Below are 13,241 nucleotides of genomic sequence, written 5' to 3'. Positions count from 1 at the left end.
AATGACAAAATGCTCGCTCTTACTTTGCGTTATATCAAAACTGACGAATCTTAAACCGGTTCCAGTGTTTTTCTATAACACCTTGGTCTAAACCAGCAGATTTGAAGTTTCGAAAAAAATTTTAACAAGGAAAGGTAGTAACGGCTGTTTTTTCTATTTACAAAATTTACAAATAACATGGCAAATTCACGTTTTTTTAGTCTCAAACCATTTTGTACTTTTTTAAACATTCGCTTTTCGAATTGAGGATAATCATATTTTTGGAAGTTGATAGAAAATACTATTGATATGAGTATTTTTTGTGCGTACTATTTATGGTTTCTTTTACTTTCTTGCTGTTCAACCAGACTCTCGATCTATGACCTAATATATTCACTCTTCCAGCTATTGTTCTCAACCTTGTTGTTGTACGGCTTTTTGTGTTGACTGACATAAACATCCTTACACGGGATGTTGTCGACATTGATATTGTCTCCGAGTCAATTTAATGATTTCGCCGTTCATGTCTTTTTTTATACACATAAAGACACTTTCTAGGTTCAACCTTGATATATCTTAGCTAACTTTAAAAAAAGTTCTCCTAAACATCCTTGAAATGGAGCTTTAAAATTCTACTATTTTGTATTTTATATTTCTTTTTCAACATTTTCTAAGTAGCACTTAATCCCACCGTCATGTTTCTTAAGTCGTGTTCCTTAAATAGAAGAGTTGCAGTTGAAAAGTAGCTTGATCTTTTTGTGTGTCGTGAATGGTTAAATTCTGCTATTAAAAGGGATTTGGTAGTTGCTTAACCTACACATTTTTTGACTTTCTTTTGATGCGCTACTTTGTCACTGCTTCGTAACCTTCGTTATCTTTGTGTGCCTTGTAAATCTGTGGGCAGTAAATTTTTAGGACCAAAGAACTTTTCATGTTTACGGACGAAAAAAATATTCGTCGGGAAATTTATGCTAAAAATTTTTAAACTAACTTTATCGTAAGCTCTCACGTTTTAACGCCTTGTAATTTAAATAAAAAACTGTGCTGGTTTCGAAACAAAAATGATAAAACTACGACATCTCATTAACCCACTATGAAAATTTATTTGAAACATCAATGTGAACAGGTTGGACAGACTGTCTCTCGATATGTGTACTTTACGATTGGTTTTAAATGCAACAGAAAAACACCGACTCAATGTTGATCTTATCATTAAACCTACATGTAACATAGCTGCGAGATAGAATTCTATGATTTTCTACTGCTGCAAAATGTTTTTTATTTACACATCCTTAGTAAGAAGTCACGCATATTTCCAACAAGAATTGATTTATAAGAGAAATATTCGAATAAAAAAATGATTCTAATCCATTTAAAATTATGTCTGTTCCGTTGAAATCGTTAATTTTGAAGTAGTCTTCCGTGAAGATAGTCTACTAACGGGTGTCATGTGGAGCAAAAATTCTGGTTGAAAAATTTTACAACTAGTCAAAAGTTTTCTAATTTTTAGAAGACAACTGGTCAGTTTTTTAAAAAGTGGTGTCTTATATAACAAAAGAAGTGTGTAGAAAACTACATTTGATAGTGAGATAGCATTTTATCTATAGCGCAGTCGGTAAAGCAATCGGCCGGCAAGCGGGGGTTAAAGTCTCCCTTGATCCATTATCTTTAAGAAGATAGTGTAGAGGTTTGCGTATACCAATGTTTCTCACATGCACCGTTGCTTCTATAATATTGAAAATAATATTGTGATTAACACGAGTAGAATCGATTTTTTGTTTTCTTTTTAAAGCAATGAAAACGTCTTAATTTCAAACATATTTGTTTCTAGAGTTTATGTGAAACAACAATGTTACCAAAGTTTTGTAAATTGAGGCTTTGTTATGAATTTTAAGACAATTCTTCTATGAAAAATTTCAGTTACAAGTAAAATTTAAATTTACAAATTGATCAGTAAATAAATATTTGCTTTATAATATTTCTTAGAAATCAGTTTGTGGCAAAATGACTTTACAACGGGTGGGAAAATTTTTGTGTCTTTTCGGGTAGAGGATTAGGAACCCATGATGCTTAAATTTGTTAAATTCTTCTAAGACTACGTCAACCTTTCTTTTTCAGATCCAACGTATTAATAGTGTCATCAAAAAGGACTTGAACCTTATTACATCAAGAGTGGGTGAAGATTGTTTACCGAACAAAACTAATAGTGAAACAAAACAGAGGAATTAAAAGCATCAGGACTTCACCCTTTGACACAAGCATCATCTAGATTCTTCGTTGAGTTCTGAAATCACGCAAGATCAAATGTTTTGTGTTTGAACTTTAAAGAAACACAACGCAACATTTTGTTTAAACCAAAGTGACAAAATGATCTGGATTAATCAAAGTAACCTCTTCTTTAAAATCCTATGTGGTAATTGCAATGATAGATGAAAACTAACAACAGTCATCAACTCACCTGGAATGAGAAGAAAGTCATTAACAGAGATTCTAGAACAACCGTCAAAAGAATGAAACAATGACCAGTGTAGAATGTGACAAACACATAAACAGAATCTTCTGTCAACTTTTCGAGATTTGATAGCGATTTTCTACATTGCTATAAACAACCATAACGCCACAGAGCATAACGGTCATTGACGCCTGAGAACATTTTGATTTATTTTTGCTGTTACGCGGTTGGCGCTCTGTGAAATTTTTCAATTTTGTTCAAAAGAGTGAAAAAAACTTTTCGCAACCAAATTTTCCCAACAAAAAATAAACGCTGCATCTTACGGCGTATCATCTTCGAAGGTTAATAAAGAGGAGGGGGGAGGGGGGGGGGGGGGGGGTGGGGTAAAAAAACATCTCCAATGGAGTTTAAAGTTTTTTTTCCCCATTTTAAATTTTACAGTGAGCGAAATTTTTCAAAACATGTTAAAAATATGTTTTTCGTAACTTCCTTTTCTCCTCATTCCAAGCAAATATTGAGAAGAAAAAATATAATAAAACAAAACACGACGCGGCACGTCGTTTATCGTGGGTGAAAAATGTTTTTAAATTATATTTGCATAAGCTTAAACAATATGTAACTATATACAGTTCCGTGTACGACTTAGTGTGTAGTCGACCCTGCCTGTCCGTTCACATTTTTTTTTCTAAGAATTCGATTTTAGACTCTAGAGCATGTTTACGTATTTTACGTATTAGTAATCATATCATTAAAACAGCAACCCTACAAACATGTGAGAAATGACAAATTTAAAGAAAATTTAAGGAAGAAAAAGAAAAAGAAGAAAAGAAAAAAGGAAGAAAAGATTTTTGTCTAGTCATTACAAAGTCAAGTTTTCTAACGTCATATTTACATACGAAAAAAACATACCAGAATATCTGAAAAAAGATTAATTGAATTTCCGCGCCTGAAGGCGTAGGAAATTCTTTAAAACCGTCGTTTTTTTCTTTTGGAGCATTTTTTGAGAAAAAATCGACCCTGGGATTACACGTTCCTCCGTCACAGATGTAAACTTCGCACCCAAGCTCCCCAACTACTGGGAACTAATCTAAATGATGTTTCAGGACAAAATTAGTATTTGTTTTCAACAAAATTTGGCACAGTTAACAAAAAAAGTATGCTGGACATAATGGTGACATAATAATTTTGATTTTTTGCCACCTTAAATGTCATTTTAGGACAAAATTGGTCCAAAAATTAAAACTACTTCATTTTCAACAAAAATTGGCAAAGTTAACAAAAAAAGTATGGTGAACATAATGGTGACATCGAAATTTTGATTTTTGTCACCTAAATGCCATTTTAGGCCAAAATTGATCCAAAAATTAAAACCATTTTATTTTCGGCTAAATCTGGCACAGTTAATAAAAAAAGTATGCTGAAAATGATGGTCACAGCGAAATTTTGATTTTTTGTCAACTAAATGCCGTTTAAGACCATAAACGTTTCAATCGCAAGACTTACCATGAATGTTAGGCTGTATTTTTTGTTAGCAATTTATTTTAAAATGTGAGTTTATTATGACACGTTTCGTTTTGTTTGAGTTTGTTGTAAGATATAATGTCACTTGTGTGCTTTATCTTCAGAGGTTCATGCACCAAACCTCCTCAAATGTTTAGCACAATCACACAACGAATTAGCAGGTTTTCATCAAATATTTTGGTAGCGAGCGGAAATTCTTAGAGCCCCCAGGGCTTCTTGTTAAGTTTAAAACTCTCGGGTTGTCGTTTTTAAGAACATGTGTTACGGGTCATGCTCTTTCTCTCTTTGTTCAAAGTAAAACGTTTGATAACCTGGTCACGCGTTTGTGATGTGAAGTTTTAATAAAAAAGGCAAAACATTCCCACATCTGGACTATTGTTTCCAGTACTAGGTTGTGATGAAAAATATACGTTTGTTTTAGAAAGAGGATGAGCGAAATATCTAGGTCTCTTCTTCAGCCCCTGTGAACAGCCCCTTAACTATTTGAACGTGATATGTGTTTAAATTATGTCCAACTGATTCTGTTTAAGCATTCCAAATTCTAATTCAGCACTCACCTGTGCTAAAAATGACATACATGCTACCCTTTGCAAAAGTATTCTTTTAAAACTCCCTCAATTTCTTTAGCTTCAAGGCGCTTGGTAAGGTGTGTTAAAACAACGAACTCTAAAAAGCACTTCTTAAAACACTATGAGATCACTTTGGGATTGCTATAAATATAACTAAACTTTGATGCACAATGGATCCCATTACATGTCTACTTATCGTCTCCATTTAAAAGAATTACACCTTTGCAAAAAAAAAATATAGATAGACCAGTGCTAAAATCATGTGCTTCGCATGTTCAAAAAATCGGTGAAATCCCTAGATTGCAAATAACGAGCATTTAAGAATGCTTTCTGTGCTGCAAACATGTTTTAAGTGTTACTTGCTTATATCAATAGAAAACTTTCTCGGTTGGAGAGACTTAAACGTTTCTGAATTTTGCTGAATTCAGCAAGCTCTAATTTCTTGGATTTTAATGCCTTCGACAGTCATAGTGTAAACTGACATTTCGTGAGAGCATTCCGAAAATGGCGAATATTGCGTCCCACGTTCTGATCGGTTAATCTGAGCCTGGTAATTTTTTTTAATTTTTGTGAAATCTTTTTCAAGGACTATTTTTAACCATCCAAGTTCACTTCACCCTACCCATTCGATGTCCGAAAATTAGTTCTATTTACGTCTTGCATTGTTATGTTTCCAACGTGATTGGATATAAAATTAACCAATAGGCGGAAGGAATTTTTTTGTATTTACAAACAACACATGTACCGTCTATATAAACATTTAACATTGAAAGATTTTTTACATGTACACTCACAAATCTCATCCGATGTCTATGACAATGTTTTGTTTTACGTTTCGTGGCTTCCTGACCGTCCTAATATCATAGAACAACCAAAAATATTTGTATAACTTGAAGTTTTCTCATCTAACAATATCTGGAGTAGGTTCAAACTCCAAATGGTTTAAATTTCTACTAAAAAACCCGTATTTAAACTATTTGATCGGGTTACTTACGTTTAGGGAATTAAGAACTAATTCTCACAAATTTCGCAAAAATAAAATTTCGCAAAGTTGGGTTTAAAAAAGATTAGCTCTTACATATCTATTATTAGGACTGAGAAAACCAGAAGAAAAAAATACTGTAAATAATTTTTCAAAACAAATTTAAAACTATGTGTGAATTAGTTTAGCAAATTTCGCGAATTGAAAACTAATTTTAACTAAATTAAGAAAACTCAAGAAGTTCACAAAACAATAATTCCCTTAACGCAGTTTTTAAGAAAATATGTTAGATTTTAACTGACAGAAGTTAATAAAGGACTGGAAAGAAAAATAAAGAACTGCAAAGTATATTGATGCAAGCAGTAAGAAAATATTAAAATACAATTACTTTATATCCTTCCTGTGCTCTCAAACGGTTATTTCTATAAATAAGATTTCTTACCTATAAATAAATTCTTTGTGATGCCAGAGTGACAAAGAAACCAATTAGAAAGAGATTTTGTGTAAACCTATACGAAGACACTGACATTACAAATTCACATATAATCCAAAAAGAGGGATTAAACACACAGCGTTAAAATGAAGCACGCATTTCATTAAAACATACCACTTCCAACTTCTCACACTATCTTTCCGTCAATTCTCACCCCTTCTTATTTTCGCATCACAGCAATGACAAACTCCTTTTTCTGCACATTAGTTTAGTAGCTTTTTAATTAAGTTGTAGTTAAAAAATTTAAAAAGCTGGAGTATCGACCTCCAATCTTATAATTAGCTCACAGTCTTTTTTTTAAGTGGCGCTTTGATGAACCATGATAGATATCTGGTAGCTTGGATACAAATCTATGATCTGTATTATTTTTCGAGGGTTTTAATTTTATTGATTCACATATTTTCACTTGTTTACCTCACATCAATTCCATAGAAGAACTCTTTTTTTTATGTTTTACCCTTTCTTCGGCATTTGTAGTATCAATATTATAATACCGTATACGTCTGTCCTTCTGTCTGTTTGTCACGCAAAATGGTAGCTTAACTGCGCATAGCGGCTTCCCTCTAACCACGCCTGAACAAAACTGAAACAATCATATAAATTGCTTTTTTTTTGTAACCTTCATCGTCCTACCAACCTTTTTATACATCTTTTTAAAGTCACGTTCCTTTTTACCACGAATTTCGCCACTGCAAAAAGTCGACATTTTCGACGTAGCCACCCCGACCATACTCCGGACCATTATCCGGAGTATTAAGCCGTTTTGCCCCGGAATTTAATTTGATTAACCAGTCAGAAACCTTATTCGTTTCACTTGTTTATTAAATCCTTGCAAAAGAATGCCAGGGTTAACGCATTCTCATGTAAATATATTATCATGTTCTATAGCTTTGTTTAAATCTTAAACAAACCAATTTTAGAATTTTAGCTAGGAACGTAGATTTTGAGGCAGTATTCTGCTGAAGCTGTCTAGATAGCTATAGCTAGCTGTATTTGTTCCCATTATTTTAACGTTTTATTCACTTTGGTATATCAATATTTGTTGTATGTAGCTAGCTAGTTAGCTCTTTTGAGCTGCCTCTGGCTAAAAAATGAAAGTAGCCAGATGCAGTTTTTAGCTGTTATTATATTATTTACCACTCCATTTATCACATAAAACGATAATCAAATTTGATACAACATCGACATTGTTGTATGTAGCTAGCTAGTTAGCTCTTTTGAGCTACCTCTGGCTAAAAAATGAAAGTAGCCAGATGCAGTTTTTAGCTGTTATTATATTATTTACCACTCCATTTATCACATAAAACGATAATCAAATTTGATACAACATCGACAAACCTGTCTATTTTTGTCCGATTTGTTTGTGATGAGACTCGACAAAAACTCGTTACAACCTTGTTGGCCACACGCAGCTGTAAATTAGCGGCGAAGCACTGAAGTACATTCGTTTGGCTGCGGCTTGAAACAGTTATTTAAATATTTACTATCTAAACCAGGTAGCCAGTATAGCTACATCTTTTTTAAGTGGTATATCTACATAAACAAAACTGAAGAATTATTAAACAACACAAGTGTAAATTATTTCAAATATTTTGCTGCATGTATCTTTGAACAATGAACAATAACTTTGTTTACAAAAGTTACTTGTTTTCTTTCTGTTTTTAGCAACAAATTATTAACAAGAACATACACATTAACATTTCCAGGGACATAGCAAGCACCTATTTTTTTATTAAGTGTTTCGGGGATGGTAGAAGGGGTGAGCAGGGGGAGCAGGGTTAGGGACAAATCATTCGTACTATTCTCCCCGTATTAGCCATGGTCAGCAAAATCTTTTGGGGAGGGAGAGAAATTTGGCTTCTCCTTGGTCTCTGCTCTCCGCCCTCTCTGCCCTCCTCTTTGCAGCTACGGTTCTAAATTTTTGTTATTATTTGTTTTTTAAATATTTGAAAAAATAAGAATTCATGTTGTAGCGTTAAGTGTGATCTTCCTACCAGCAGTTAATTGCTTAAGTTAAGTTGTGAGTTTGGTTTCTACCTCTGCAGATAAAAATATATCTTCATTACACCAAGTATTATCTTCATGACCGTCATCTTGCAACACTCAACTACGGGTACTCAATTACTTAAAACATCAAAACTCGCCAGTACTCAAAAACAAAACATCCTGTAACTTTTCTTCTTAGTTGTTCTGAAAGTCGTTTAGGGCGGTGAAAAAAATTTCAACAGCTCGGTTTTTGTGACTTTGTATGGGCGGAAAGTGTAACAAGTACTTCGTTTTTCCTCTTGGAGCTGATAAATATTTTCTTATGTTATAAGAGCAATTAAAATTCTTACAAGTATTATCTTCAAGTGGATAACACACGTATGTGATTCTGCGGTTTTGTTTACAAATTCAGTTGGAACAGAACTCGAGCATCCTTTTTTACGGACTTTCACACTATTAAGAAGCAATGTTTTGTATATAAATTTTGAAAAGCGAAGCAAGATTATCCAGCTGCGTTTGATTGATGCAAGCTTGTGCAATCCGGAATCCTGTACATTGTTTTGTTTAGCAAGGAGAACAACAGAAACAAGAAAAAAAGGTGGAACTGAGAAGAGAGTGAAAATATATAGTTCCACACAAAAATAAAACCTGTTGAAACATCCACCTCAATAACTGTTTGGTTATTAATTGTTTCTGCTTATTCAGTTTTGTTTTTTTCTAATTTAAAACAAAAAATTAGCTTGGAAAATTGCCAACAAAATCTTACAACAAACAAAACCTTCAGTTCTCATAGCATTTGCTTACATTTTTAATGCTTATACATTATGGTTACCTCAGTGTAATATCATTTAACTTGCAAATTTTAATTTGTTTGGGCAGACAAGGCAACATAGTCGCTTTTAGATTTAAACTAAACTTATTGTTTGACAAAAATTTACAGTACCTTTACAAACAAGCCAACCTGAACCACGCTGAATTCCTTCCGTCGAAGCTGTGAAAAAGATCCTAGGATTTTGAAGGCTTCTTTTTCAAGAACGCAACAAGAACAACCCTCCCCGTTTTGATGGACTCAGACTTGTAGATTCGCTGCTATCAAGTTCATCATAAAGGTAAGATTACCTGGGAACGAAGTTGGACAAGTTTAGATTTGATTACTTTCGAAAAATGCTGTCAAGTTTTTGGGAATGAAGTTGGGCAATTTTAAATTCGATTTTTTTCGAAAAGTCCCATGAAAATTATCATAGATGCAAAATGTCCTGGGAATAAAGTTAGGCAAATTTAGACTCGATTACTTTTGAAAAGTGCTGTCAAGTTTATCATAAAGGTATAATGTCCTGGGAATGAAGTTGGACAATTTCAGATCCAGTTCCTTTCGAAAAGTGCTGTCAAGAGGTTGGACAAACTTAGCCTCAACTCCGACCGCTTCCTAATGCTTTTATTGTCAGCTGTTATAAACGTGTTTATAAAGGAAACGTGTGTAACATTTTGTTTATAATTTGTTAAAAAAGTATTTTTTTTAATCTGGAAAATCAAATGATAAATGTTATCCGTCATATATTTAACAACAGAATCTTGATTGTTATTTCTCACCGCTCCCCGTTTTAGATAAGATAAAACTTTATTTTTATCCCTAATTAGAACAAAAATTTAAAAATCCTCCGCTACTACAAATAACAACAAGACAGGGCCACCACCATATCAACAAATTGAACACAAGACGTTAAGGCGCTGTGTACACATTGTTGAAATCTCACCCACATCGTTGTATTTGTTATTTAAATACTACGATGTCTTACGCAACTTATATGTGTAACATACATAGACTCAAAATATGTTTTGATTTATTTATAGTTAGATGAAAGTTGTTTTTGACAGATACTGACAATATCTTTTCTATCTTTCCATTATTTTAAAGTTAATCATAAAAAACGTCTTTATTTGATTGTTCCTCTCATGAGGAGAAATGCGTGAACCAACATGAAAATTAACTTTCTCACAAGACATGAGGACATGTCTGGAAAACCCAAATATTATAATTGTTTAATCTTCCATAGTAAACAAAGATTTTTTTGTTTTAATTTTGTTAGTGTGTGGCTTTTGTGAAATACTCTACTTTGAAAGCACCTAAGTCAAACATCCGTTTTTGTTTGGCCGTAGATAAAAGTGAGATATTCGGATTAATATCGGAATTTCCTACACTTTAAAAGGTCACTAAACTTTTAAATAAGAAGTTAATTTTTACTTTGCTTAGTTTCAAGAAGTGTATTAACCCTATTCGATCCGGGCTTTTTCGAACATACCATGACCGGCTGGGGGCAGAATCCCCCCTCAATAACTTTTCATAGGGTTGTTTAAATTGAATCAAACTTGGCACACTTATAGTACGTCATAAAAGGAACAAAATGGCAGCAATAAATTTTTGCTTGCGTCACCACATTTTCTGTGACGTCATCAGAAGCTTGAAATTTGATAAAAATGCTGCTTAAAATTTAATTACTCTTGTTCCAGAGCGAATTTTTGCTATCTGTTTGAATTTTTTGAAAGCTAAATAAAAGATACTTAACAGATTTTCCGATTTTTACGTGGGTCGCATAAAAAAGTGCCAAAAATCCGGTTTTTTCCGATTTTTGGGTAAAATCTGACAAAATCGGAAAATCGGATTAATCACGTGTCCAAGTTATGCAAAATGATTCTTCTTAATAAAGCAAAGTTGTGTTGCAAGTTTGAAGTTTTAAAGATAATCCTAACAGGAGTTATTTTCCCCATTATAAGGATTTCATAGAGATTTTTAGGGGTCGAGAAATGGCCAATATCAGGGCCTCCGAAAGGTATGGGACCTAAAAATTACACAAGGAGGTGTCTAATAGATAAATATTGAATCTCACGAGTGTAACACTAATTTATAGTTTAAAAGAAATTCCCTTTCTTTGTTTGAAGAAAAATCATCTTTCTAGAGAGACCTATAACTGTGAAATATTCCTTGATGTTTTAGTGTTGCGACTGTAAGTTTTGTAATATGGCAAATCTTGCTGACTCAGGAGAAAATTTTTGTTCCAAATATGCAGTTTGAATAGAATTATCAGTGCTCCTTTGGTATAAACAAAATAATACCAAAATATTTATAATTGATTAACCTAATAATTAAAATTGCCCCTTTCCCTACATTGAGAGTAAAAGAATTCGATGCCATATACTTTTCTAAAAATACTCGTCCACAAAGCTTTTAAAGTGTTTTAACAAACTATAACCCAAAACTAATTCACTCAGTTTAAATTTATTGACAACTATAATAAAAAGTAAAGGTCTGGTATTGAGTTGACGAAAATAGGGGATAATGTAAACAAATGGAAACTCTTGCTTTGTCTTTTTTGTTGTCTTTTGTAACAGGTGCTTAAAAACGATTCTTTTTTAAAATAAATTGGGAAAAAGAATTCTTTGGTTGACCTAATCTAATATAAACAGTTGCGTCGGTGGCATGTTGGCCCATTTTATTTCAAGCTGGGCTAATATTCTCCTAACTCGTCAGGCCTTGTGTTACATGTCGAGTTAGAGTCCTCCCATTTAAGACCACTCAAAGCACTCTAATGAAGTTATTTTGCTTGACTTTTATGAACAATAGATTTTAAAGTGAAAATGAGAGTACTTTTTTGGCCTTTAAGAGCAATTTTTGCGGCGAGACATTAAACAAACGCGTATTGTCTTTTAAAAGTCTAAAATCCATTCTACCATCAGCTGGTTAAGTCACATGAAACAAAAAAGGGTTACTAATCGTTTAAAAAACATTTTAATTATAATAAAGATGACGTTATTTTCACATGGCTTTTATAACAGAAGCTTTTGAAGCCTTTAAACTTTGGACTCCATAAAAGAAAATATTGACTTCAATGTTTTAACCTTGGACACGAATCCGTTATCATATTTATGTAATAATATGTTTTTAAAGAGAATTTCCAACTGAGAGAAAAAATGTTTTCAGTGACTCTCACTTTTTGTATCATCAGAGAGTTTTTAATAGAAAATATCACAGGAAAAATAAACATATCCAACATTGGTGTGGTCTTAAGATTCTCATGCTGATTGAAATTTCTGTATTCTTATTGGACACCCTCGTCACTAACCATCTTGAAATTTCTTTGTGTTGCACCATGAAAACGTCATCGTTTTCCTTCTTAGTTAAAGGACATCAAAACAGCTTTTTAAATTTATCACAGTAGCCAATTTCTTCTACATAATTATTGTAATATTCGTAATATTTTCTAGGTGAATGGAAATGCAAGTGCATGTTCTCTTTAAACATGACATCATTGATTGCGACCTTAGCAAACATGTAAAATCGAGTTGAATATTTCGGTAAAGCAGAAGGACCTAACAAACAGTTGAAAGACGGGGGTTCGATACGTTTTTTTTTATTTAAAAAGCACAATCAGCTTTCTTTTTTTTTAAAATGAAAGTCCAAAATTCATAATAAATGAAACTAAGTGGAAAAATTACTACACAAAATTTCAAAATGTACACAGGCCTTAAAAAACAATTTTTAGATTGTATTTACATTAGCAGTTTCTACTATTTATTTTGTCAGTTTTACCAGTGAAAAGAGATACGCGCACTTAACAAAGACACTTATTTAGCGACTTCTAAATCACCGCATGGAAAAAAACAAACATACATACCTAACACGCACCCCTTTTGTTGTCAATTTAAGGATTTTACTAAAAGATATTGTAACATTTGGCTTTTCATAAAAAAGGGAACATTTGGCGTGTCATAGATTCCTCATAAAAGCATGCGCTGTGTCGCCTTTTCCTTTAAAAAGAAATAATTAAGGATTTGACAGATTTGACATTCACTAACTGTTTTAAATAAAATTTATCGAAATCCCTATTACGGAGAAAACCCCTTCGCAACAGGTCGGTGTTTTTCATGGTGGTTATAATCCTGAGCTCAGAAGACGCCGTAAAACGACGGTATTGGGGAGATTCGAAACATTAACAGCAATAAGGTTGCATGTATTAAAATTTTATAAAAAAGTGCATCGGATTGGTTTAAAGGTGCAACAACACGATATGTATCAATTTTAAGAGAATTATCGGTGGTGTTAAGCCTTACCTTGCTAAGCCAACTCACTCACCGCGGTTTTGTTTTCCCAATATTAAGTGAAAGTTTTACCAAATCAAATTGTCTCTTTTCTTGAGGTCCCTATGCACAGTCCAGGAAACTAATAAATCAATCGACAGGAGATAATTTTTTTTAAAACTGATG

The 13,241-nt window shown here is 33.0% G+C and overlaps 1 protein-coding gene across 1 annotated transcript in view; it reads left to right on the top strand.

Moving 5' to 3' along the window:
- LOC130629906 (probable global transcription activator SNF2L2) overlaps positions 1–13,241 on the top strand; it is a 106,206-nt gene that overhangs the window by 48,842 nt on the left and 44,123 nt on the right. The gene's annotated exons all lie outside the window — the stretch shown is intronic.

Source organism: Hydractinia symbiolongicarpus, chromosome 2, assembly GCF_029227915.1.
Source record: "Hydractinia symbiolongicarpus strain clone_291-10 chromosome 2, HSymV2.1, whole genome shotgun sequence".
Taxonomy (NCBI): Eukaryota; Metazoa; Cnidaria; class Hydrozoa; order Anthoathecata; family Hydractiniidae; genus Hydractinia; species Hydractinia symbiolongicarpus.
Note: the sequence above shows the minus strand (reverse complement) of the source record. Positions and strands in the feature narration are given on the sequence as shown.